Source organism: Lagenorhynchus albirostris, chromosome 13 (assembly GCF_949774975.1).
Source record: "Lagenorhynchus albirostris chromosome 13, mLagAlb1.1, whole genome shotgun sequence".
Taxonomy (NCBI): Eukaryota; Metazoa; Chordata; class Mammalia; order Artiodactyla; family Delphinidae; genus Lagenorhynchus; species Lagenorhynchus albirostris.
Window position 1 is genome coordinate 74,110,478 of NC_083107.1, and position 27,874 is coordinate 74,138,351.

Genomic DNA, 27,874 nt, shown 5'->3' on the forward strand with positions numbered 1-27,874 from the left:
ACTGAGTCAGGTAAATATCCCTTCAGATCCTTTACCCTTGGAATGTGGCCTTAGCTCAGCAAATGCATCCCCTGGGAGTGTGAATAGCTGCAGAACCAACCCATTGTTCTGGAAGTTCCAGAGAAAACAAAACAAACTCCCAACAATATGGGGGTGAGGAGGGAGCGCGGAAAGGGCCGGCGGGGTCTTTGTCCTTAGGCATCCAGACGTTTACATTTTCCACACTAATGAGCTGGGAAATAGCTGTTTTTATGCCAGTAATAACAACCAACACCCCCTCCACGTTCTCATTTAATCCTGGCCAAAATCCAAGCGAGGCCAACACGAGCAGAGCATCCCATTTCAGAGCGGAGGGGATTGAGATCCCAAGAGGCCCTGTGACTTCACCAGGGTTAGTGGACGCCAGAGCTGGGACCCGAATCCAGTGCCCCAGCTTCTTTCGAGCCCACCTTGGGGGGGCCAGCTGCACCCATGCAGGGATAGGATTGGACTGAAGGGTCTTGCCTGTTTCCCTCCAGCTTCCCAATGTGGAGTTTTCTGGATGAGGAAGCAGATTCTTTTGTGAGGCCAGCCTTGCCCGGTACTGCCTGCCCCCAAGTACTGCCACAGAAAGACAGGAGACAGCTGAATGGGGCTGGCCGGACCATTGTCCCCCATGCACCCAGGCTGGCCCGGCTCCCTCTCTGTAGCTACGTATTTCCCAGCCATGCAGTACTCACCTCTTCCCGCTGGTGCCCTGGCCCTGTGTGCCCTGGGAGTGAGGCCTCCCACACTCCCTCTCCAAGGCCAGCTCAGCCTTACTCACCAAGCCTCGGGCCCTTCACAGGGGTGGGAAGAAGAAGGTAGCAACGGAGGAGCTGCTCATAGATAATTAGCGATGGGTTGACTCTCCTCCAAAGCTATAAGATTTTCGTGGACTGATGTATATATTTTTTAATTAATTAATTAATTTTATTTATTTATTTTTGGCTGTGTTGGGTCTTCGTTGCTGCACGCGGGCTTTTCTCTAGTTGCGGCGAGCAGGGGCTTCTGTTCGTTGCGGTGCGCGGGCTTCTCATTGCAGTGGCTTCTCTTGTTGCGGAGCACGGGCTCCGGGCGTGCAGGCTCAGTAGTTGTGGCGCACAGGTTTAGTTGCTCCGTGACATGTGGGATCCTCCCTGACCAGGGATTGAACTCATGTCCCCTGCATTGGCAGGAGGATTCTTAACCACTGCTCCACGAGGGAAGTCCATGGACTGATATTTTTAGCAGAAAAAGAAAAACTGGCTGAACTCATAAATTGTGATTTTGCATGCTCGTCTATTTCCAAAGCTCACTGCTACATAACTAAGAGCTTGTTCTTTGATTACGGCCATTTAGGAAATGGGATTCTAACAGGCTCGCTGGAGCCTCCCAAGCCTCGCAGTTTGCACCAAGAAGCCGCATGTGACAGCACTTCCATCTGGCAGGTGGCCTCACTGGAAGGCACTCAGAAGTCTGGAGAACCGAGGCATAAACAGAAGCACAATTAATCAGTGCAATTGTTTTCCCGGCTGTGAACGTGATATTTCCCTGAATTTTTGAGGGCAGCCCACACGGGAGAGACCTGGCTTGGCGTTCTCTGTGGCATTCAAAACAGCACTGAACGTCCAACCTGCTTTGATTTCTAACATTGGTCTTACTGCTCACATTTCGTCTCCTGGAAAACTCAACCATGAGCCAGACCGACACACGGCAGCAAAGGCTTTGCTCTGCTGGCTCTGACTGGGGCGGGAGTGCTGGGTCCCCTGAGAAGCCTGAAGTTACTGGCTTTGACTGGAGGCTCTCTGGAACCTGGGTTGTGCCATTGTTATTTTTACGAGAAAATTACTTGTTTTTGTTCCTTGCAAACCAGAAAAAGGAAAATAACTTAAGCCAAGAGCCGAATAGGAAGGGGAAACCCATTAGCTCCTTACTGAGTTAACAGCTCTGAGCTGTCAATCGGGTTGAGCCTCCAGAAGCAAGAGCCCCGGAGGCGGTGGCTGCTTTAGAACTACTGGTCTACCCTGACTTGTCCTTTTGGGGGAATCTCCGAACCTTAGGTTTTCAATCTACAAAACGGCAACTCAAAACCTGTTGAATGATGTGAGTCTCGGGATTAAAATGAATGAGTCGGGGTTTGGGGTCTCCCTGGGAAGGACGGTGACAAAGCACACCTCCTAGAGAGACCCAAGGCGCCACGGGTGCTGGTGGGGAGTCCCAAGGCTGAAGAGGAGAGGGTTTTTCTATGGGAAGGATGAGGTTGGTGCTTCCCCCACTGGAGGACCAGACAGGATCCTGGACACCCTGGGCCTCTTCTCCTCAGGACCCCAGGGCCTGGCTCCTGGACCCGAGCTGGCAGAAGCCCAGGGGCAGAGGCTGGCCACACCTCAGGCAGGTTTTCCTCTCCCCAAAGTGTCCGGGCTCCCAAACTGCCCCTCCCCACCTATCCCAGCCCAGCCTCAGGAACGAGGGGCCCGATCGCCCAGTTTTGTATTAAACTTCAGGAACCGGGGTTACCGAGAGGGATTTGCATGTTCACTTACACACTTAACACTAGGAACCCAGCGCCATGCGAGGGAGGCTTTGGGGTGGGGCCATCTTCTGTCTGGGGCTTGGGAAGTGGGGGAATGGCGGAAGGGCTAGCGGGGATGCCACGCCTGGATGGTATAAGCCCCTGAGGAGAGGGACCCGATGTGGCCTCTGCTATGCTACCCCGGCATTAGTTTCTTATGGCTGTTCTAACCAATTACCACAAACTGGGTTGTTTAAAACAACAGAAATTTAGTCTCTCACAGTTCTGAAGACCAGAAGTCTCCATTTCATTGGGTATCAAGGTATTCAGGCCTGTACGCCCTCCGCAGGCTCTGGGGGAGAATCTTTTCCTTTCCTCTCCCAGCTGCTGGAGGCTGCTGCCACTCTCGACTCTTCAAAGCCAGCAGCCTCCAATCTCTCTCTGCTCCATCTTCACAGTGCCTTCTGCTCCTCTGTGTCAGGCCTCCCTCCTTCTCCCTCCTGTAGGGATACGTGCAACCGCATTTAGGGCCCGCCTGCGTAATCCAGGATCACCTCCCCATCTCAGGATGCTTAATCACATCTGTCAAGACGCTCTTTCCAAACAAGGTAACTGTTAGTTTCCTAGGGCTGCCGCAACTAATTACCACAGTCATGGTAGCTTAAGATAACAGAAATTTATTCTCTTGCAGTTTAAGTCCAGAAGTCCAAAGTCAAGGTGTCAGCCGGGCCGTCCTCCCTCCAGAGGCTCTAGGGGAGACCCCCTCCTTGCCTCGCCCAGCTTCTGGGGGCTCCTGGTGTTCCTTGGCTTGTGGCAACATCACTCTAATTTCTGCCTCTGTTTTCACATGGCTTTCCTCCCTGCGTGTGTCAAATCTCCTCCTTTTTCTTATGACACCAGTCCTCGGACTTAGGCCCATCCTACATCCAGGATGATCTCATCTTGAGATCCTTAAGTACATCTGCCAAGAAATTATTTCCATATAAGGCCGCATTTACAGGTATCAGGGATTAGGGCTTGAATATATCTTTTTGGAATACTGTTGAACCTACTATGGTGACACTTAGAGGTTCCAGGACTGGCTATCTTTGGGGAGACATTATTCTGCCTACCACATTCCTTATGCTTTCATGGCCACCAGTGGGCCCTGGCCCTGGGGGCTGTGGAGTCGTGGATGTGCTGGGTGACAGGCCAGCTGCACAGGCACTTTTTTCCCCTTGGGGCATGGCAGGGAGCAGTTAGAAGTGCAGGGGGCAGGGCTGCATCCTCAGAGCAGTGGCTACCTGTGCCTGACTCCTGGGCAGGGCCCATGTCCCCTGGGTGGGCCAGCCTGGGAGCTGATCCCAGGGCTCTAGTTCCCGGCTAGAAATGGAAGGGAGGGAGCTTGTGAAGGTTATAATAATTTGTACCATTTATTGAGAACCTTCTACGTTCTAGGTACTTTTCTTCATTGTTTCATTTAATCCTCAATAATTCTGACCATTTTACAGACGAGGCTACTGAGGCTCAAAGGGCTTTAGTGACCTGACCCAGATCTCACAGATACTAAGTGATGGAACCAAAATAAGAACTCAGGTTGGGTGGAGGACGGGGTCCTTGGTTTTTTCATGACATCATGCTGTCTCGCTTTGTAACAAACTTAGAGCTATAAATCACAGGTCTGGGGTGGAGGAGGGTTGGGGACATAATTTCAAACTCTTGGGGCTATACCAAGACCTGAATCAGGAGTTTTTGTAGCCCCATGGCCTAGGTCGGGGATGGCAGGCAGCAGTGGGAGAGGGTTCTGATGGGAACAGAGGTGTTAAAGAAATAATTATTGCGTCACTTGTTTAAAGAATGGGACAGGGGACTGCCACTGCGGTGGGGTTTTGTAATAGGAGAGAAATTGGGCTCAACTGCCAATATAAGGAAAAATGGGACTTTATAGCTAAGAAGCAAGGGCTGTCAGGGGATGGAAAATTACTAAGAGGAAGCATCAGGAGTGATGGTAAACTTACCTAAGAGGATCCTTGCTGGAGGCAGGTCAGGGTGATCACACACCACCTGGGGGTGGCCAGGGGATGAGGAACCCCAGCAGATACTGAAGGTGATCAGACTTCAAGGATGGGGGATGCTGGCTAGACTGACTTAGCAAGATTCTTACTAAAATTGGATGAACACAGAAACCAGGACCTAGTTGAGAGGAGAGTCCAGAAGAACCTGACCAGAGTTTGGTGAAAGAGACACTCTTATCAGAAGAAAGGGGCCCCAACTGGGAAATCTTGGTGTTCTGAGCTGCAAGAAGGTCGCTGAGCCGGGAAAGAACCTGACGGGAACCACGTAAGAAGTTGGCCGCAGAGCCAGGCCTGAGCCGTGCTTCCCAGGCCTCTCTCCCTGGGGCCCGGGCTGCCCCACCTCAAGGAACTGGCTTCAGGACCAATTCAGCACTTGGCAGAGGGAGGAAAGGGCTCTGGGTGTGAAACCAGAAGTCCCAGGCCTGGCTCTTATCGGCTCTGTGACTTTAGAAAATGGCTTAACTCCCCTGAGCCTGGATTCCTTGACAGTAAGATGAGAAGGGCACGGAGCAGACACGCTGGGATCTGGGAGGGGCCAAAAGCCTGCAGTCCTGTTCTCAGCGTCTCTGTCCTGCCTGAGGAGAAGCCACGCAGATGGAGCCCGGGACTCGGTGACCTGCGCTTTGTCCCAGTCCCCCGGGAGTGGCACTGCCAGGGCTAAGGGCCCCCCGCTAAAGACTCGCTTGGGAAGTTGCGGTTAACATGGGCCCAGGGCAGGATCACGGCCTCCTTGTGGGCCAGGGCCCAGGGCAGGATCACGGCCTCCTTGTGGGCCAGGATGAGGGTCCTGCCAGGTCCAGGAGGGGAGGAAGAAGGGAGGGAGGTTCTCCGTTGTCCTGTCTCTTCACCAGGACGGGGTCCTAGGGGTTGGAGGGACTGTTGTTTTCAATCCGTGGTTCCAGACTCAGTTTGGCGAGTGACCCGTGGAGAGAACCAGGGCAATAAAGTCAGAATAGCTCAGGCACAGGAAAAAGGACACAAAGATGAGCAATGTGGGGCGTGTTCAGGAGGAAGAGATGGGATCTGGGGCTGGGCTGCTGGGCAAGCCTCAGGCTCCGGGGGTCTGGAAGTGCATGGTGACGCGGGGGCTCAGGCTACGCCGGGAGGAGAGGGGGCCCGGGCCCAGAGGTGGACAAACACAGAGGGACAGGGGAAGGGGAAGGCCTGAGAAGAGGGGCTGCAGCCTGAGGAAGGGGCTTCCTGTGTGAAGGGCTGAGGAACAGCTCTCTCCAGAGTCAGGCCTCAGTTTTCGTCGCTTTATTAAGGGGCCGAGATGCCTTTCTGTTCTGACCCACGTTGACTTAGCCGACGTGGAGCTCGTGCCTCATGCTGGCTGGGCTGTTGAGTCGGGGAGAAGGAGACCGGTCCCTGCCCCCAGGACCCGCACCCTCCCCGGTGGCCTCACTGCTCCCGTGAGCACAGGTGAGCTCTGCTCTCACCTTGAATTCTACAGAATGAAATCCAAGCCCCCCGCTGCCCTCCTCGGCCTTACTCCCCACAAACCTCTCCAGCTCAGGGAGCTAATGGCTTCCAAGTCTCCAGGCCTTTGTCCATCTGCTCCTCTTTCTGAAACAGCATTTCTTGTCTCCTTCCCCAGCAGAATCTTCCTAAGCTCTCAGGACTCAGTTCAGCATTTCCTCCTCTGGGAAGCCCACCCTGCTCTCTCAGCCTGGGCAGCCCCCAACCCCTCTCCCCCCATGACCAGCCTAGAAACACTGCAAGGTAATGAGACATTTACCCATCTCTCTCCCACCAGCCTGAGCTTCTGAGGCCTTGACGGAGCCTCTCTGTATCTTCACCCACCCAGACCAAGCTGGGCCAGGCTGAGAGTAGGTGTCTTGAGAGCGTTTCTGGATGAGCGAGCTGACGGGTGATCTTTCGGAGGTGGTGGATGCAGGAGAGGTGTTTCACTTGCTCTAGGGCTCCATAAAGCCGGAAAAATACATACCTCAGGGGTCATGATGTGATGCTTTAAAACGGAAGCAGGACTCCAGATTCGGGTGTCTCGCCAGAAAAGGAAGGAGAAAACTCCCCTTTCACACACTGCAGGAGCTGGGGTGAGGGGCACGGGCCCTGGGGTGTCAAGAGCCCTGGAGGGTTTTGTGGCTAGGGAGCGTGAGTGTGGGATGGATTTGGGGTGGGAGTCCAGGGCGGCCCCTCTCGTAAAGGGCCAACCTGGGACTTCCCTCACGGTCCAGTGGTTAAGACTCCGCGCTTCCAATGCAGGGGGCACGGGTTCGATCCCTGGTCAGGGAACTAAGATCCCACATGCTGCGTGGCAAGGCCAAAGAATAAAATTTAAAAAAAAAAATTTTTTTTAAAGTAAAGGGCCAATCTTTGGCTTGCCTCCCTTCAGGCTGAGGCCTGAAAGCCCTGAGCAGAGGCCATGGCCAGGTTAGAGCTCCGCCTTAAAAACCAGGTTGAGGTTCCTGACCTCAGGGAGGGAGACCTCCCTCCACCTTTCCGTCTTTCCTGGAATTAGGTGGAAGGAGGGGGCAAATGCGGAGCAGGGCAAGATTTAAGGCACGCGTGGGGTTTGGCTTCTTGGTTGCTCTGAAGTTGAGCCACAGTGTGGCCTGGGGCTTGAGGGCCCAGGGCCCATCGCCAGGGACACAGGCAGAGCGGGGCCCGTGGTTGGGAGACAGCGGACCCCCTCTAGGGTCAGTGGAATCAGGAGAGGTCTCAGGAGCACTTGGGGCTGGTGGCCGGAGTGGCATCTCCATGAACTTAGGGACGTGGTAACTGAGCAAAACACAGATTAAATTCAAATTTCAGATAAACAAATGATTTTTTTTTTAATGTAAGTCTGTCCCAAATACCGTGTGAGATCTACTTAGACTAAAACAATTATTTGTTGTTCACCTGAGATTCAAATTTAGCTGGGTGTCCCGTATTTTTATTTGCCAAATCTGACCACCCTATTTAGGGGTCAGCCTGGTCTGAGGGGCAGTGGGGCCCCCAGACCCTTTTACAGAAAAACGTTTCTAAAACAAACACTACCCCCAGCAGCTTGCACAGAAAAACAAAACATGTAACTTCCTGAGAACACGTTATCGTCTGAAGGTGGAAGTCTGCGATTTTGAAGGAAAAAACAGTTTTCTGCTGAGGAAGAGTGAGCCACAGGCAAGCTGAACAGGGTTCTCTGGCTTTGGGGGTTGGGTGGACATGGCCCCCTTCTTCCCTCTTCTCATGTCCATTCATCCAGCTGCCCTGGGCTGGGCCCTGACTCTAGGTCTACCGAGAGCCCCACCAACCATGCCACTGCTGACCACCAGCCTTCTGACTCCACTGCCCAGAAGACCCACTGTCTCCCAACCACTGGCCCAGCTCTGCCTGGGTCCCTGCAAGTGGACACTGGGGTCCTCAGGTCACAAGCTAGACCGTGGGCTAAGCTTTAGCGCAGCCAATACGGCCTCTTGGGGCCCTGAGGCTGGCAGGCCTTGTGCCGGTAGAATGGGTGTGTGTCCCCGGGGAAGTTTTCCCCTTGAGCTCTGGGGCTGAGAGCTGGGAAGGGGCACCTTGGCCTGTTTCCCCATCAGTAAAGGGGCTCTTTGAGAGAAGCACCGTGTCTTACGGCTCTCCATCTGTCCTGTCCCCCAGCACAGGGCCTCGCCTGTCCCACCAAGTGTGGAACAGATGTCCCCTTGGCAGCTGCCAGTCCCAGGCCCTGGGGACAGGCTGCTGTGGGACAGAGATGTGTGCAGGGTGTGCTCAGGGTGACCAGGCCCGGGGGCCTCCTAGTGCAAGCCCTGCTTCTTCCCTCGTCACCTCATCCAGTCTGCACACGGCAGCAGGGTGTCCCGCTAAAGCCCCACGGCTGGTCTCAGCGCTCCTTTGCTCAAAACCCCGCCAGGGCACGCATCTCACAGAATGAGTGTTGAGGTCCTGTGGAGGCCCGCACAGTCCGCACTCTGCCCCATTACCTCTTGACCTCAGCTCTCAGAAACGTCCCCTTGCCAGCTCGGCTCTTCTTGCTGGGCCCTGAGCCAGCAGGGCATCATACTTGCTGTTCCTTTTTTCTGGAACGTCCTTCCCCACAAGGTTCACCTCTTTCAAGTCTTCACCAAATGTCTCTTTTCCTGACCTCCTGAGCACCCTGTTTACCTTACCTACCACCAGCCCTACCTTCCTCTTTCTCCATAGCGTGTCTCACCGCCTGGGATTGCCCTAGGTTTGGGGCTTCCCGCCTGTCTCACCCGCTAGAATGCCCGCCCCGTGAGGGCAGGATTCACATCTGCTCCCAGGCCACCGGGGCACCCAGCAGGCAGGCCGGGTGGGAGGGGCCCAGTGGCCCAGAGCAGCCCAGCGCTGGAGGAGCAGGTGAGGCAGGGCTGGATCTGCCACTGCCCATGGGGCTGACTGTGCAAATGAACACCAGAAGCCCCTCTCACTGGGGAACAGGGGCCCCAGACACGTCTTCAGGGTCAAGTTCAACCTCCTGAGGGCTGGGTGAGCTCATGTCAGGAGGGACTCCCCTCTTCTCTCTCCTGAAGCTGCTTCAAACCTGGGACCCCATCCCACCGACATGGAAGAGCCACTGGAGGGAGTCCCAGCTCACCCCTCCCTCCCTTCTCCTCACCCCCAATCTCAGTGGGGTGAGAGGGCAGGGTCACAGGTCAGGGAGTGACCTTTCCAACTTGGGGTCAGTCATCCTGGCAAACTGAGCACAAAGCCAGCCTCTCCGCATCTGCAGGAGGCTGTCTGGTCCCAACGACATTCCGAGCATTCTTTGGGGTCCTGTGTCTGGAGGGAAGTGGGGCTTTGTGCAGTAAGGAAGTGTGAGACTGACTGCGACCTCTTTGTTCGGCTGCCAGCACCGCCTGCCGTCCTCAGGCCCCACTGTCTGGCCTGACGGAACCAGCTGGGGTGAAGTGGGGGTGAGGACAGAGGGCCCTGGGGCTGGTGCCCTCCTGCCACCCTGCAGGCACGCAGCCCCTGCCAGGCCTTCCTTCACAGTGCCCTGCTGGGCCTGGCCTCGGACAGTCTGGTAGGGATCAGGTTGAGGGCCAGGCCAGGGACCCCAAGCGTATTCCAGAAACAGCACCTTAAGTGGCCTTCAGCTTGGCCTGTGGGGAGAACTTGAACCCAGGGGTCACCCACATTGGTTTGAATCTTAGCACCGGCACTTACTAAGGAGATGGCCTTCTCCCAGTGATGTCAGCTCTCCACATCTTAGTTTTGTCATCCGTAAAATGGGCTAACAACACTCAACAGATAGTGTTATTGAAAGGATTAAGTGAATATATGTAATGGTGCCCGGGATGGTTTCTGGCACAAGAAGGTACCCGACAAATGTGAATTCTATGGTGTCAGGAGATTCTGAGAGGGAGACAGAGCAGGAGAAACTCAATCCCTATCCTCGAGGGCTCATGGGATAGAGGAGCAGTGAGGAGCAGTCCAGGAAGAGGAAGGGAGACCTGGGAGGGGTGCCCATGCCAGGGTGCGGGTGTGCTGGGGGTGCCCCAACCACCTCCTTTTCCTGGACCAACAGCTCCTCATGACTCAGAGGGCACTCAGGCAGCTGGGGCAGAAACACAGAGAGCCGAGGGGCTATCCTGCCCTGGTCCACACGGGCAGTTCAGAGGCCAGGCAAGGAAGGACGGGGCTCGTTCAAGGATGTCAGTCCAGGCACTGCCTAGGACTCCGAGAACCCCACACAGGCGCGGTGGGGACCACGGAGGGTGAGTCTGGCCACCACAGGAAGGCCTCCCTGAGGAGACCGCTTCTAGTCAGTGGCAGCACGGGGCAGAGTGTGGCCTGGGGGCTGCCGAGGGTCCCTGTCCTGGGAAAGAGGCCACACCCAGCCCTGAGGGCCCAGAGCTTCTGGGGGAGCATTTGCTAGCTGCCTGACCTCGGTGAGTTAAGCTTTCTGCATTAATGAAAGAGGGTTCTCAGAGCCACCACACCCAGCGGCACTGCCTGCGAAGCTGCTAGCGCGGAGCTCCCATCACAGACCGCGGCTGGTTGGACTGTCCCTGCAGAAGCCTTGGCCTAAGAGGGAAGAGAGAGCCCCTCAGTCCAGGCCCTGGCTCTGCATCCGGCTCACTGTGTGGCCGCCAGCTGGTCTCTGGCTCTCTCTGGGCTGCGCTTCTCCCTCCATATGCTGAGAGGAGTGACAAAACCCCTCCTGTTCTGGCCTGCTGGGTGGCCTTGCCTTGTCCCCAGGGGACCCTGCTCGTGCAGGTGGAGCCAGGTCAGGGGTTCCACATTCACCTTCCAGTGGGACAACTGCCGCTGGTGTTAGACGTGCCCCAGCTGCAGGGCATGCTGGGAGGATCCCATGGGGCATGGCTGGCCCGCCTGGGGAAAGGGGCAGGGGCCCACTGCTGCCCATTCCAGGTGTGTCTCAGGCTGCGATACTTGCCAGGATCAGGCCCAAACGGCACTGCTGGGTAAGGGTGTGGCATGTGGCAGGGAGGCCCCCTCTATCGACATCAGTGATTGTGGGGAGGGGTCTGGCAGGGGCCAGGGCATTCAGAGGGATCCCTAAACCCTAGGGCAAGTGCATAGGAGTGGCAGGGAGCAGTGGCCTTGGAAATGTCTGCTCAGTCTGCTGGAGGAGCCATCGGGCAGGGGTGAAAGCAGGCTGCAGGCCGGGGGCTGCAGCCACGGAGAGAGGTGGGCGTACGTGCTGTAATCGCAGGCTGCGTGTTCAGAGTCCTGAGCTGGGCGTGGCCCTACCCCCAAATTAATCCCTGCTCACACCCGGCACTGAGTGGGCAGCTAGCCCTGCTCTGGGGCTCACAGTCTTAGGCTGTGAGTCTGCTGGCTCAGTGAGCTGGGCGTGGGGAGAGGCCTGCCCTCCTCCTGCGTGCAGGCTCAGAAGTGCTCAGAAGAGCACCTGTCCTTTGCTGGACGCCATGGCCCTGTGTCTTCCCATAGAGAACGCTGGGCCTGCTGCCGGGAAGACGTGGGAGTGACTGGCTATCAGGAGCTCCAGCTGCAAAGTGAGCTCAGGGCAGGGCCACGGTCTGAGGCTGGGCCTGCTGCTGTCCATCTCCTCTTCCTGAGCCCCCAACGAGCAGGATGTAGCCCCGATGGAAGTGACACGAGGCTCCCCGTGTTTGCTTGGGATAGCAAGTTTGGACATAACAGGACATACTTTGAGAGAGAAGTGATGTCATTGAACCCCAGCAGCTATTTCATGGAACCCCGGATGGACTCAGGAGTCTCAAATTCAAATGTGTGTATGACTTACCCGGAGGGCCTGTTAAAACACAGATTCCTGGGCCCAACCACCAGAGCTTCGAATTCAGCAGGTCTGGGGTGGGGCCTGAGACTCTGCATCGCTAAGATGTTGCCAGTTGTTGCTGATTCTGCCAACCCCACACCCACGATGAGCAGCACCGTCTAGATCTCTGCTGCTCAGTCACCAGGGAGCTTGTTAGAGGCGCAGAATCTGCGCCTCTGCCAGCCTCTGAGTCAGAACTTGCATTTTAACAAGAGCCCAGGTGATTCCTAGGCTCGTTCAAATTCACTGGGCAGTGGAACGGCGCTGTCCATTAGAACCTTCTGAGATGACAGAAACGTTCTAGACCTGCACTGTCCAATACAATAGCCACTGGTGACGGTTGAGCGTTTGAAATGTGGCTCAAGTGACTTAAGAGCTGAATTCTGTATTCTATTTAACTTTAATTTAATTTAAACAGCCGCAAGTGCCTAGTGGCTTCCATTTGTCACCACAGGTCTAGAGTGACCCAGCTCTGAGCGCCTGTAGATGTTGTCATTGTGTAGATGGGACAAAGGTTCAGAGAGGGATCAGAACCGTCCTCAGTGAGTCAGTGACAGGCTGGGACCAGAACAATGTCCCTGGGGCTTTGTACCAGCGTTTTCCCCTCTGCAGAGCCCTGCCACCAGAGTCCCAGGATTCGCACGCAGAACTCCCTGAGAGGCTTGGAGGAGAAAAGGGGGAGGGAATTGGGGGTTAGAACTGAAAGTGACCCCCAGTTTGCAGCTTGGACCCTGGGCGACAATGGTGCAACTTGGTGAGACACGGCCGCGGTGCTCGGGGATGGGAAGACGAGTTCAGCCCTAGAAGGTGCAAGTTGGAAGCCTGTGGAGTGGGCAGTCAGAGGTGTCCAGAGGTCCTGGGCTGCAGCCCCACGGAGAGTGCAGGGAGGGGCCAGAGGGGTGGGTCCCCCGTGCTGTGCACACCTGCTGTCCCCCACCAGGCTCCTTGGGACGCGCTCCTTCAGTCCCCTGAGGTTCCCGTGGGCCCTGCTTGCAGCAAGGGGTGATGTTCGGCAACCAACCGACGTCCCAAGCCCCTGTGCCCTCGCCCTGCACCAGTGTCTGCAGCTTAGAAAGGCCCTGGAGGCGTCACCTCCCTAGACCTCTGACTCAACCCAGCCTGTCTGGTGCCCGCTTGTCTGATGGCCCGAGGAAGGGGTGAAGTGAGGCCAACTCAGCAAACCCTCGCAACACAAGTTCTGCCTCTTCCACACCTCTATGCTCGGTGAAAAGAGGTCCATAAAATGCCTCGCCACACACAAATAGAAAGACTATTTCTGGAACCAGATAGAGAGTAAAGTGGCAGGGCATCGAGGATCAAGGAGGGACAGGCCTGCTTACCAGCAGCCCTGAGGGGACCAAGGGCTGGAGAGCGGGCCAGCTGGGGCCGTGGAGGCAGGTGGGCCCCACGTGAGAGGACCTGCAGAGTCACAGCTGTCCACCCGCAATGGCTGTCCGAGAGGTGGTGAGCTCCCCATCATGGGAGGAGCCCAGGCCGGGACTGGAAAGCAGCCATTGGAGAGACTGAAAAGGAGCTCCAGCCTCAGGAGGAGGGCTGCACCAGACAAAGTCTCGCGCCCTCTATTTTCCCAGATTCACTCATTCCGTGAACTTCGTTCCTTCAAAGGGGCCGAGTAGCAGTTTCCACTTACATGATTTGCCACCCTGGGGATCCCTCCTCTCCTATTCCAGTCTTCCCCGCCTCCCTCCCAGCTAATTAGTGTTGTTCATGTGCAGCTAATCACAGGAGTCACTGCGGGGTGTGGCCTGATGCTAAGTGCCTCCACGGGCCAGTGCTTCTCAAATTCCCATGGGCATGAGAACCCCCTGGGGACCTGATCCAGCTGGTCTGGGCTGGGGCCTGAGAGCCTGCATTTCCAAGAGGCTCCCAGGTTCTGCTGGGACCACACCTGGAGGAAACAAGCCTGGGGCTGCCAGGGAGACCTGGAGGATTCTCTGACCGGGTGGCGGGTGAGCACTAAGGAGCCCCCTGTGCAGGAATTTCAAAGGAACAGACTCCTTTTCTGAAGCAGAACTAAATCTAAACCCCGTTGCTCTCCATCTTGGGGGCCAATCCCAGGCTCCCTGCTTGAGAAGCATAAACCTACTGTTAGAGGACAGCTCCATCACGGCCTGGGGAAACTGGGCAACCTCTCCCCCTGCCCCACCTGTCCCTGGTGAACTGCTTCTGCCTGGAGGAGCTCTTTATTGGATCATAGGGTGGGCAGCTGAGGTCCCATCGGACCAGGGCCAGCCCGGCCCAGCCAGAGCTCTAGACAAACGAGTCTCTTTCCTCCCCTCCCCCAGCTGGCTGTCGACACAGAGGCAGCACTCTGCAGAACCTCTCACTGGGAACCAGGAGGTCTCCGCCTCTGGCCTTTCCCCCTCTAGGCCTCAGTTTCCCCATCTATAGTGTGGGGACGTGGGCTGAAGGTTCCCTCGGAGGTACCTGGCTCTGCACCCACCCATTCAGGGTCTGGGGGCTCAGAGCAGGTGGGGATGGGACTGTGGGGGAGAGGTGGGTGTGAGGGGTGGCCCAGGCGGCTGGGACAGGGCGGGTGGCTGCATTAGGACGCACACGCCTTCACAGCCTCTCTCTGCACTAAGAGTTCTCGGATATTTTTAGGAAGGTTGGCGCCTCCTGGGCTGTGACTCATTAATGCAGCTGACGAAGATCAGCATCTTTTGCAATGGCAGTGGGAAGTTGAGAAGGTTTCCTAGAGCAGCTGTGGAGGTAGAGGGAGAGTCCCGGTGTTTCTACCCAGGGCTGTGTGTGCTGGGGAGGGGGCTTAGAGGGGGGAGGGGAATGAAGTGTTGGGGGGACTTGGGAGTGTGCATGTTGAGAGTAAGGAACTTGGTGCCCAGGGCAGGGCTATTTGACCATGACAAAGCAGGACCGCTTCAAAGTTTTGTTAGTGTTCTGGAGAGATGCTCATGTGTGTGTGTGTCTGTGTGTGTGTCTCTGTGTGTGTGTGTGTGTGTGTGTGTGAGTGATGGAGGAAGCCAACAAGGACACTGTGACATCATAGACCCAGGGGCTCTGTTGCTGATTTCGCTAGATATTTCTTGAGACCCTGCTGTGGTCAGGCACTGTGTTGGGAGGCCCATTTATTTATTGCTCTTTTGTCCATTGTGCATTTATTCTGTGCACCTGTATCGAGTGCCTGCTCTGTGTGGGCTCAGAGGCCTGGCTCTGATTCTGACTCCAGTACCTTCTGCTCTGTGACCTTGAATGAGTCCCTTGCCCCTCTCCGGGCCTCAGTTTCCTCCTCTGACAAATGGGTGTGCGGTAATCATTTCTTTCTTGCCTGCCTCACTGTTAACATAATGGAGGCCAAGGCATTTGATGAACATCACAACATACTATTCTTGTTATGCCCACGGGACACTGCCACGAGGGAGAGTTCAGTGTACAGAGCAACCAACCCCCTCCTGACCTCCCCCTCGATTCCCTCACAGGCTTCCTGGAGGACCACTGCAGCTTCTCCTGGCCTGCCCTTTCCCACAGGGCTCTTGGCTGGAGTAGGGGAGGAAGTGGGTTGTCTCACCAGACTCCATGCTGGGCCAAGGAGGAGAAGGCTGCTCCCTAGGCCTGGGTGTCACCCCAGGTTCTGCCACCGGCTACCCACCCATGGGATTGTGTTCACCAGGGTTCTCCAGAGAAACAGAACCAGAATGTTGTGTCAGCTCGGGATGCCACAAGAAAATACCACCAACTAGGTGGCTTAAACAACAGAAATCTGTGTCTCACAGCCCTGGAGGCTGGAAGCCCAGGATCAGGGTGCCAGCATAGTCGGACTCTGGTGAGAGCCCCATCCTCAGGGCCTCATTAAACCTAATTACCTCCCCAGATCCCCGCCTCCTAACACCATCACACTGGGGGTTAGGGCTTCAGTGTGTGGATGGGAGGGACACATCTGGTCCGTAACTATATATATAAAGAGATTTATTACAAGGAATTGTCTCACACAGTTATGGAGACTAGCAAATCCAAATCTTCAGTGTGTCAGCAGGCTGGAGATCCAGCAAAGCTAATGCTTAGATGATGACATCCTGGCAGAATTCCTTCTTACTCAGGGGGGGGCTGTTCTTTCTGTTCTATTCAGGCCTTCAAATTATTGGATGAGGCCCACGTTATGGAGGGCTATCTGCTTTACTCAAAATCTACCTATTTAAATGTTAATCTCATCCAAAAACAACTTTCAAGTTGACACATAAGATATAACCACCATATAGATAGTGGGCCTGGCTTGGACATAAGCCCTGGAACCTTCTATGAGCCCTGGAACCACCTTTCCCATTTCATCTTTCTGGACCATGCTTAGAGTTTACAAAACTGTCCCTAAGGGCCCGCCTGGCTGTATCAGCTTATGAAAGATGCCAAACATCTGTGGGGTCTGGGCTTTAGGATGCCAGGTACAGTGCTGCTTCAAGGGCAAGCTGACAGGTCACTCCAGTGTCCACACTGCTGTAAATGCAGAGACTCAGAGTCCGACATTTCTCTTTCCCTAGAACAACCTCCAAGATGCCTTGTAAAATAACAAGTGCTGCACAGCTCGGGTGTGAGGGAGGCCAGGGGCGGGCGCCGCCGGGCAGCCCAAGAAAGGCTGCGGGCTGGTGTGGGTTGGTGTGGTCCCCGGGCAGGGCCTGGAACCAGAGGGGCCTGGGGACAAGGCCATCCCTTCCTTTCTTCCCCCAGTAGCACCACTGAGCCCTCGTCTGAGCCCCCGGAGGTCACATGAACAGGATCCAGGCCCACCTGGAAGAACTTAGGAGCTGACACATGCAGGGACAGCAGGGCTCAGCTCAGGCCTCATGGGAGCCGCGCGGGTAGAGGGGGTGTGACTCTGGCCTGCCCGGAGGATTAGGTTGGGTCCCAGAGGAGAAGGCTTTTGACCAGCCCTGAGGGGAACTGGGGTTTTTCCAGATGCCCCGGGTGCTCTGTGGAGGGAAGACAGCGGTCTCCAGTTCCCACATCAGCAGAGCAAGGAGCTTGGACTGGAGGAGCTCCAGGCCCCAAAGCAAGAGAATCAGCTGCTTCCTGTGCTCCCAGGTCCCTCCTTCAAGGGTGAGTGGGTGTGAGCGAGTGACACCCTGCCTCCAGCCCGGCTTGTGCTGAAGCAAACATGGCTCAACGCCGCGAACTCGAGCATGTGTGCAGTCCCTGGGCGCCCCAGCTCCCCCTCACCTGCCACAAGCCCTGGGGCTGCTCTCAGACCTGGGGCTGTAATGCAGGCCCATCCGCCGTCCACTCACCCAGATGCCTGGGCTGGGAGCAGCTCTGACTTGCCTCCCTGTGGCCTGAGTCCCCTGACTTCCGCAGCGGTCAGCGGGCCCCTCTCCCTTCCAAGCCCGGGGGCCACCGGCAGTACCGTATCTGGGGCCGCCTTGCCCCAGCTCCCGTCACTCAGGACAATGTGCTTCCATGACGGAAGTCAACAGTCTCCTGTGCACTGCTGGTTTCCTTCGCCCCCCACTCGCCACCAGCTCCCTGAAGGCAGGATCCAGGGCCCTTCACCATCTCCCCCACTTAGTGCCCGCCCAGTGCCTGCCGTGACCCCTCACTCAGCGTTTCTGGACGACTGGGCAGTTCTGAGTCCCCTGTCCCAGGCTGTCGCCTGCCTCTCACCTGAACTGGGACTGATGGATACCCATTGACCTCAAAGAAGTTCAATAAGGAGCAAGCGGATGGGAAACAAGGAAACTGAGGCACAAAGGTACCAGGTGGTGAGACAGGAGGGGGCACAAGCAGGTGCAGCTCCTGGGAAGCCCAAGCTGTCCTTTCCCCACATGGTGGCCTCTTCCATTGTCTTGCCACACCTCCCCTCAACCCTCGTTGCCCAGAACCCTCCACTGCTGTTCCTTCTCCACCTTGTCTCCTTCGCAGAGGGTCCCACACTTCAAGATGATCTCCTCGTCTCCCCTCCACACCCCCGCCCCCTTGGGCTCCCGAGTCCAGCCAGGTGTCCAGAGGAATGTAACCAATTCAGCTAAACCACATGGACACAGATACACCAACCGACGTCCAAGTGGACCCTCGCAAGGTAGCCTCGGTCCAGGGGACACTCTGAGTCTGGAGGGGAGAGGAAGATGCTCCGCCAGTGGCCAGCTAGCTGCTTGATGTCCTCTGTTTTGCAAACCTGAGGGTAAGGCAGAAACAGAGCCAGGTCACCCCGAGGCTGCCCACAAAGGCCTGGGGCCCCACTTGCCCCGCTCAAGGCTTTGCCAGCCCACTTGGGCAGCCCTCTTTCCTCCCGTTCTTGTGGACCCTCCTTACTTCCTATTACCATCTCAGCATCTGACCCCCAGTGACGTTCTACATTCTTGAGCCGAGTGGGAGGCCTCATGGAAGTAGGTGACCACTCCCCCAGGCACAGAAATCTAGTCTTCCCTCAGGCCTCTGAAAACCTGCCCAGCGCCCTCCCTGCCTCCCCTACTCCTTCCAAGCCTTGCTCAGAAAGACCCGAAGTCTTCCGGGGGGAGCTTTCCATCCCAGCTGGTAGGCGAAGCACAGTCTTACTCTCTCCCTTTCCCATCCACTGGAATGCCCGTAGAAATGTACAAGCATGGACATCCCCAGCCACGTGGCAAAGAGCTCATCAGTGGCGAGAGATTGTAATGACTTTCTGGAAAATGGGAAGAAGATTATACTGAGCTGAAGGATAAGCCAGAGCAAGGAAGTCACAACCTAAGAGGAGAGGTCAGCACCGCTCTCTATCAAAGGTCCGGCAGGGGCCCACCCTCAATATCAGAGTTCCAGAAGGAGAAAACCAAATGTGCAGGTTTAGAGGTTAGGAGAAAATAACCTAGTTTGAAGACACAGGTCCTCGGTCTGAAAAGCGGAACACCCTGGAATATCCTTATGAAATTTGAGAAGGTCAGTGATAAGATCTTATCTTCCAGAGAGTGAAAAGCAGCTCACCTGCAAAGAAAGGGAATCAAATTAGCCTCAACATCTGTAGCAACAGCACAGACAGTAGAGGCCAATGGGTTCAGAGGGAAAATGATTTCGAGCCTTTGAGCCTATAACTATAGATTATCAACTAAAGACCCTTTCCGACAAAGATTGTCTGAGGGTGTGCTACAAGCAAAATGAAAAAGGAATCTACAAAAGAGGAAGGCGTGGTGTGGAAGAAACAGTGGAACTAGCCCAGCATGGTGCCCTAAAAGGAAATCTCAGCTGGGGAGCTCACCGGACCCAGAAAGCTGATGGTCTGATATAGGCACTTCTACAAACAGTGTGATTAAAAATCCAGTGGTTGTAAGGCTATGGAAAAGAAGAAGAAGAGTGAAGAGTGTGTTTCTTTTTTGAATGAGAAAAAAAGAACAAGAGGCAGCCAGGAAAAAGGAAGGCTGAGCAAGGAGTCGTGGTGCAAAAAGGTCTGCGGCCAGCTGCCATGCAGTGGTTGACGTGTCTGAGAAACTGACACATGTCAGGTAAGAGCATCCCGCATCTCTCTGATCCAGGCTTCGTGTCTTTCTTCTTCAAGCAGCCTAGGTTTTGTGACTAAGGAATACGATTCCACCTGTAAGGGACTGGCTTGAACAATGTTTACGTGATCATAGTATTGTAAATCTATGTTGAAATCAACCTATCAACGAGGCCCAGAAGCCATAGTTACTGAATAGCTTGTAAATGTTGTAACGTTGATCATGGAAAAGAAGTTGATCATGTAACAGAAGTCAGAACGTGGGGCTGGGGGCTGAGAGGAGGGGCAGAAACCGTTTTCTTCTTCTCCTGGCAGAGTGGACAGCTTGGAGACCTGTGCAAAGCCAATGCAACAGAACATATCAGGTTTAAACAAATTACTTAATGTCATAAGGATACCCAATAGAAGAGCTAAAAGTAATATAACAAAACTAGGAGAGAAGCAAAAGCTGAGGGGGATGAAGTACACTAAATGTATCACCTTTCATGGCAGGAAGTCAATCGATTCTGTCCAGAGTTAACACACCATGAAATAAAGGTCTAAGCATACTTAGAACTATGGTGTAACCACCAGAACGAACAAAATTCAGAGCAGTGGAATAGAAGAAGTCAGATTGGTTTCCAGTTGATAGTGGGACTGGATGCAGTCAGAAGACTCATTTTGTATTTAATACCGTTCTTGACTCTTTGCATCTCTACGTAAACATCTGCCTCGTACTGTTATCATGAACACACAGTTGTAATGTATTTTAAAGTCTTACAGGGGAAGGACTGAGGGAAGGGTCTGCACGGCTTATCAGGTGTGTATGCACATGTGGGGTGGTGAGGAAGGGGCTGGAAAATGCAAGTTCCATCCTGTCCTGTGGGTGTGTATGGAGATTCCTCAAGAGTGGGGAACCCATCACATTATACCCAAGCCACGGATCACAGCAGGTGCCCAAAGAATTTTCATAAGTGGATTAGAGGAAAAGAACTAGGTAATGTCAATGCTAGGCTCCTCCTACACACAGGTGGAAGATGGCGGAGGAAGGAAGGAAAGAAGGAAGGAAGGAAGGAAGGAGAAAGGAGGGAGAGAGGTGGGGAGGGAGGGTCACTGTATGTAAACCCAAGGTTCCCCAAAGGCTCTGTTGGGGCTGGTTGCTCCTTGACCTGTAACCTTATTCCGGGCACTTGCCTTCATGGGGTCCTTGGGGCATGTGAAGGTGACTGATGCTATCGCCTCTTCATGAGGCTGTTTTCAGAGCTGGCTTCATGAGTGTGTGAGCTGTGCAGTCACCTGGGGCCCTGCACTCAGAAGGGCTACATGCTTGGTTTAATGCTCTACTGTCACCATCTTGTAATCCTTAATAACTTCTGAATAAGGGATCCCACACTTTCATTTTGCATTGAGCCCTGCAACTGGTATAGCCAGTTCTGCCTACAGTCCTATAATGGATCTAACGGTAATCATCTCGCTTCTTAAGACTTGTCCCCTGCCCTAGGCCCTGGGATCCCTCAACAGAGATGAAAAAAACAAGGCCTCGGTTTAGAGCAGCTCACAGCCTAGAATGGGGAAAAAGTCAAGACAACAATAAATGATGATTATAGCACAGTGAGCTTAGTGAGACATTGGGCATAAACAGGGATTGTGGAGGGAGCGTAGGATAGAGAACAGTTTGCTCTGCAACCCCGTGATTGGTACCCAAGAGATCTCAGGCTGAGAGAGGGAATGCATGTGGATGCACCGGAGGGTGCAGGGCAGGTGGGGAGCATTACAGCTTCCTGTGGCTGAAGCATATGCTGCTGGGCTGAGGAGAAGCAGGAAAGGAGGCCACGGAGGCAACAGGCCAGGTTACAGAGTTGGAGCTGTGTCCAGCAGGTAGCTGGTTTTAAGCAAGGGAGGGAAGTACTCAATTACTGTACTAGAAGGATCATTGTCAGGTCAATGTGGAGAGTGGATTCCAGATGGAGACTCAAGCTAGGCATTCTCAGTTTATACCAGGAAGCCGTGCACTGCCCCAGACCCTGTCCAAGCATTTCCTAAAGCTTCGTGGATGTTTGTAGGATGGTGACACTGTGCACGTTGAAGTGAGTTCATACGCTTGCGTGTCGGGATGCATATCTGGGGACACAAGTGTTAGAAGGTAATTCTCCATGGATCTTACGTTTCTGAACATCTTGCAAAAAAAGGTGATGATGCCCTTTGTTCTGGACTCTTTTCAGGATGTTGTAGAGCAAACAGCCTCAGTAGATAGAATTAGCATCTTCTGCCCAAGCCCAGGCAGACAGGTTTCCCACTTACTATAAGGCTTGGTGTCTTAAGCTCAGAGGTCCTCAATATGACAACCCCCTGTGTGCAGGGTGTCACTGAGTCTCCTCATGTCACCCTGTGGAATTTAGAGCTCAGAGAACTGGCGCCAAAATGCTGATACTCTGACACCTATGATTGCTGTTAGAAGTAAACCATCCTTCATCCCTGACCCAGGAATCTTGTGTTTTCTACCAGCATCCACGACACTGTGGCAGGCAACTCGCTAGTTTGCAAGTAGGAGAAAATCTCAGACCATTCACAGTTCTTGACGTATGTTTGTAAATATGTATGTTTCAGTGAACCTGTTTTTGACCACATTTGTATGTGTACACGAGGATTAGGGGGCTGTGGTATCAGCGGGAAAGGGTGTTTCAGAGTTTGTACATATTGGGAAATCAGCCCTTGGATGTTTGAGTTTGTACGAGACAACTGTAAGCATGTACTGAATACGGGACTGTCTCAGGTCTCCTCGTTGATGGGAAGGATTTGGGGGCTAAGGGACAAGGAGAGACAGGTGCCTCCCTCCTCCACCCGCCCACCTGCCACCTGGGCTTATGGGGACCGCTGCTGGAGCACTGGATTTCCCCTGGAACAACTGTAGTGACCACAGGAAGAGGCCTACAGAGGACCACCAGGTAGAACAAGGAGCTGAGCTCTTAGAAGGTGCCCCTGCTTTGCGGGATAAGATCTTCCCCGCCTCTGCCTGCACCATTTGAAACTCACCTTCCGCAATATTCCAAACCTCTGTCAACACCTGGCCCATCCAAGGCCAACTGAATCAGACTCTGGACCATGTGGCATAGCACTGGTTTTTTAAAACCTCTCTGGCTGTTTCTTCTCTAGCAGCCATGCTGAGACCCTCTCCTCCAAGGTGCCTGTTATCTCTTTCCAGCCAAGAGAATGGATTGGGTCTCCATCAGTTAACTATCGTATAGTGTGGTTGCAAGAGGGGCCTGAGTCCATCCCCACTGAACAACATGTCAGCCCCTCCTTCCGTTTCCAATTATTTTGCTCCCATCTCTGGATCCAGTTGGCTTGGTAGAGAGGGAGGTTGGGTAGAAAAGAAATAACAACTGATTATTTACCGCTCTGAGCACAGTGCTGGGTGCTTTACCTGCAGTATCTTCTCTGCCTCCTCAGATAATGCCCCATGCTTGATGCTGTTATCCCTATTTGAGAGGAGAAAGCTGAGGACCAGAGGAGCTTGGCAATTGGTCTAAGCTCATGCAGAGAGGCAGAGCCCAGCAAGGTTTGGGGGAAGAGGGGGTGGTGAGGAGGGACAAACAGGAAGTGAGAAGAGAAGGTATTGCCTCTGTTACAGATATAAACTGCAAAGGTACCAAGAAGGCTTTTCGGAGGCAAATGAAGCATGGGGAACTGGCAGGAGGAGACCGAGTGCGTGTTTTGAGAGGCAAGCTAGCTGGAGTCCCAAACCTTGCAATGGATGGAGCGAGAATCTCTCCAGGCGGTAACGAATAACAACTGCGCGTTTCTGCTCCTCTGCGTCATCTAGAGATCAAACTGCCCCCATCCCCATAGCCACACCACCCCTGAAATCTGTAGGTGGGTCCATCCTGGCAGGTCAGCTCCGACAGCCCGGCCGCTGAGGAAGTCTCGCGAGGCACACAACGGCCTCATTACCTCCTCTGGCTTCTCGGATCCCCTCTTATTAACATTCAGGCAGCTCCTCACGCCATTCATCGAAGGCCACAGAGGAGATAAGATCTCATCTAGCCTGGCTGAGCCACATTAAAATCAATTAAAAATGAGAGATAAGCCTCCTCTTTCCGACTGAAAAATTCGCGGGAGCGAGAGAAAGACACACACAGCCCATCGATCATCCAAGACTCTGCTTTCCTTGGCTTTTTAAACTTTTTTATAAATTTTTTTATTTTTATTTTTGCGGTACACGGGCCTCTCACTGTTGTGGCCTCTCCCATTGCGGAGCACAGGCTCCGGACGCACAGGCTCAGCGGCCATGGCTCACGGGCCCAGCCGCTCCGCAGCATGTGGGATCTTCCCGGACCGGGGCACGAACCCATGTCCCCTGCATCGGCAGGCGGACTCCCAACCACTGCACCACGAGGGAAGCCCTCCTTGGCTTTTTTTTTTTTTTTAAAAAAAACAGCTGCAGATGAGCTGGCTGAGCTGGAAGGTCTTCTTGTGATGAGCCCTGGCCAGTGGCTCCCAGGCTGGATTTCAGGTGCAAGCAGGACGTGCCTGCTATCCTGGGGCATTGTCCGTCTGGCCAGCCTGACAGCCTGGCAGTCCGACCAAGGTGTAGTGAGCAGAGAGAGGCCAGGGGAGGGACCAGAAGCCTGTCCTTTGGGCCATCTCCAGAGCTCCATTTTCACCCCTGGCCCAAAGTTTAGCCCTCCGGGAAATCGCTTATTCTGGGCTTATCTTAGCTGTCCGTGGAGAGCTGGGCAGAATTAGGATTCTCTTCTGTTCCTTGTCAGAGAATTTTTACTGCTGTGATAATTCCTGCGAAGCTGCATTTTCCAAGGAAAATGGTGTGTGTGTGTGTGTGTGTGTGTGTGTGTGTGTGTGTGTGAGATGCGCTGGGCCCTGCACCACACAGAACCTAGCTCATTAACAGGTACTAAGTAAATTTACATTTGTCGAACGAATGAAAAAATGAGGCTGAAATGCATCTGTCATCCACCTGCCATAACCAAGTAAACAAGTAACATTTGGTGTCAAGTTTGGTATTTCTGCTCGTAACCCTATCAGTTTAATTTCTTTGTTCGTTTATTTAGTTAACTGGTGGCCAAGTCTACAATGGGCCTCTTGACACACTGAGAAAGCGTTCATACATGCACACCCCGTCCCAGCACACTGTCATGCCCAGGATGGCAGGCTTCCTGGAGCAGATGGGCTTGACCTTAGTCTCTAGGGTGAGTGGATTTGGTTAGGAGAGGCTGGAGGGGAGAGCAGAAAAGATCTTGCAGAAAAGATCGTAATTGCCAGGGAAGGAGTCTGGACTTGCTCTGTACGTGGGCAACCCCTGCTTATCATGCAGATGGCCCACTCACACCCAAATGACGATTTTATACTCTACTCTGGGTCAGGGGTGACTCTAAGTTTAATGGATGATGAGAGTGTCTTGACCCAAAGCCACTGGGGCTTTATTGAGTGTTCCAACATGGGGGCAATGATTAGATTGGATTTAGAATACAATTCTTCCCAGCAATTTATGGAAGGATATTGACTTCAGTGCATAATTGTTTCATGTAATTGGAGCACTTTGTAATTCATTCAGTTAGGAGCTTAACATGTAATATGAGCTATTAAAGTATAATTGCAAAGGGTGAGGCGTCAGTAATAATCCCTCTGGACCCAACCAAAAAACCATAGGCTGCGTTTCCTTGTAGGGCAGGGGTTTTCCTTGCTTCTAATGGTGCAGGTGTGTGAAGAGCCAGCCTGTTAGGAAGAGATTGTCTGTTAAAAGAGTTCAAGCTTTGATTATTCGCTACTGTGTAGTTCAGAGAAAATTATCAATGGACTGAGGTGCTTAGACCAGGTGCTCAGGGCAATGCAGGATGTTTCAAAAGCCAGCCAGATGGTTAAAGAGAAGGGCCTGAATCACCAGCTCTGTGATTGGGGGCCCAGAGTGCTGGGTTCTTAAGCCAACTCATTTCGTGATTTTGGAGCCCAGGAGACTTTGTTCATTTATTCATTCAACAAATATCTACTGAGTGTTTTCTTTCAAGGCCTTTGGAAGGGGTGGTCTTAAAAATATTTAACAGGGACTTCCCTGGTGGTCCAGTGGTAAAGAATCTGCCTTGCAATGCAGGGGACGTGGATTTGATTCCTGGTCAGGGAACTAAGATCCCACGTGCCGCAGGGCAACTAAGCCCGCGTGCCACAACTACTGAGCTTACGCACCTCAACTAGAGAGCCTGTGTGCCGCAAACTCCAGAGCCCACACGCCCTGGAGCCTGCGCGCCACAACTAGAGAAGAGAAAACCCACACGCCACAACTAGGGAAAAGCCCATGCACCACAACGAAGAGCCCTAGCACTGCAATGAAAGATCCCGCATGCCTCAACAAAGATCCCGCATGCCACAACTAAGACCCGATGCAGCTGAAATAAATTAAAAAAAAAAAATTTAACAACTAGTATGGCACAGGCTTCAAGCAATCAGAACGAGAAACTGACCAATCAGAATAGACTCTGCCTGTAAGGGACCAACATATTCTGATTTGCACAGGCAAGATATCAGCCCTGGAGCTGAAGATACAGCAGGGAGCACAACATTCTAGTGGTCTTGGGGGGAGGGGTCAGTGGGGCTCCCCAGATGAGATGCTTCTAGGTTGAATCCTGCAGGACCAGAGGAAGAAAGGAAGGAATAGGCATTTCAGGCACAAGTGGGATACAGAGTGGATACCACGTAGACAAAGTCTTATAAGCAAGAGAGCCCCTGGGACTTCATGAATCTTCCAGTAGCCTCGTGAAGAGGCTGAAAAGTCTTGATGCTGGGAGAGTCCAGACCACAAAGGACATTGCATGATTTAATAAGATTTGGGATTTAATTCCTCAAGTTGATTTAGAACAGCTAAAGGACTTTTAATCAGGAGGGAACTGGACCAAATTATCTTTCTAGTGTTTTTAGAAAGATCAATGTCTATATTCTAATTAATAGGTGAGTATAACGGGCCAGAGGGAAGGTGACCAGAAACTCCCCCAGTGAAAGAAGACAAGCCAGCATTTAGAAAAGAGTTGCTCTGAGGTACACCTTTAGTGTCTAGGGGAATGGGTCCTCCTAACGTTTGCCTCATGCAGGACATTCTCAGCCTGCATACAAGAAGTGACGCTTTGGGACATGTTACAGCCCAGGCAAATGGTTCAGGGCACCATTTGTGTCTAAAGTATGTTTTTCCAACATCACTGTTCTACCCTATAGCATCTTGTTAATGTCTCAGCTGCCGATGAGAGGGGAGCCTAAAGAGGATCCCAGGAACCGAGAGGCCTTCTTGTCCCAGATCTGCAGTTCTCAAACGTTTTGATCTCTGGACCCCTATTTTACACTCTTAAAATTTATTGAGGATCCCTAAGAGTTTCTGTTTAGGTGGCTTATAGCTATCAATATTTACCATATTAGAAATTAAAGCTGAGAAATTTTAAAATTATGTATGAATTTATTTAAAACCAACTATAATAAGCCTACTATGTGTTATATTTTTATGAAAAAATAACTAGTTTTGAAAACAAAAATAGTGAGGAGGGTGGCATTGTTTGACAGTTCTGCCAATCTCTTCAATGTCTGGCTGAATAGAAGATATTGGTCGTATCTTCTTCTGCATTCAACCCCCTGCAAAATGACGCACCACGTGGATTCTGGAACACTCCTTTTTATCATACGAAAGAATGAGAGTTAAAAAGGCAAATACTATCTCCGTGTGGTTATGAAAATAGTTTCTACCTCCTGGATCCCCTTTAAGCTTTCAGGATTCCACAGGGGCTGTTGCTCTAGACCTTGTCCTGACAGATCTGCCCTTTGGAAGGAACCAGACCAACCTGCTAGGACCTCATTGTTTCCTGTGAAGGTGTCATCAGCTCCACTAAACAGTGAGCTCTGATAGGACAGGGCCACGCCCAGAGGCAGGGGGTGGGTGGACCCATGTCCTCAAGACACTGCTTGGCAGGCACGTCCTGGACAACACATCAGACCATAAATCCCCCAGGATGCACTAAGTGCACTTTCCTGGATCTCTCAGACAAGTTCAATCCCCAGGCCATCCAAGGCTGTGTGACCTAGAACTCTTCCTAGGCACCTCTCTTCTGTTCACTGCCCGCTGCCATGGCCATTTCATCACCAGGTACCTACCATTCAGCGTCATTAATGTCTCTCAATCTGTCCATCCCTCCACGTCCATTATTACCACCTGGTTCCAGGCACCCATCCCTCTCCTGGGCTCCTGCCACAGCCCTACCTACACTAAAACCTCCCAACCAGGCTCCACAGAACTAAAAGACCCTTCCAAAAATCAGATCTGAGCACATTACTCATTTGTTTAAGATACTCTGGGGGCTCCCACTTTGCACTAAGGCTGAGTAGCAAATCCCCCAGGGGTAGAGCCCCTCCGCCTTTGCAGGCCCACCTGTGTGCCTCCCCAGCTCACTGTATTTCACCCCCTGGGCCTCCTTACTATGTGTTCGTGCCTCTGGCTCACTCGAACCCAGGGCCTTGGCTCAAGCTGCTTCTCTACCTGGAGCACTCCCCACCCTCTTCCCCTGCTTTACCTGGACATACACTTCACCCTCAGATCAGTCATCTTTCCCCTCCGGTAGCCTTCCCTGACCTCTCTGGCTAGGTCCATTCCCCCTAACAGAGACATTTATAGCAACTTTCAT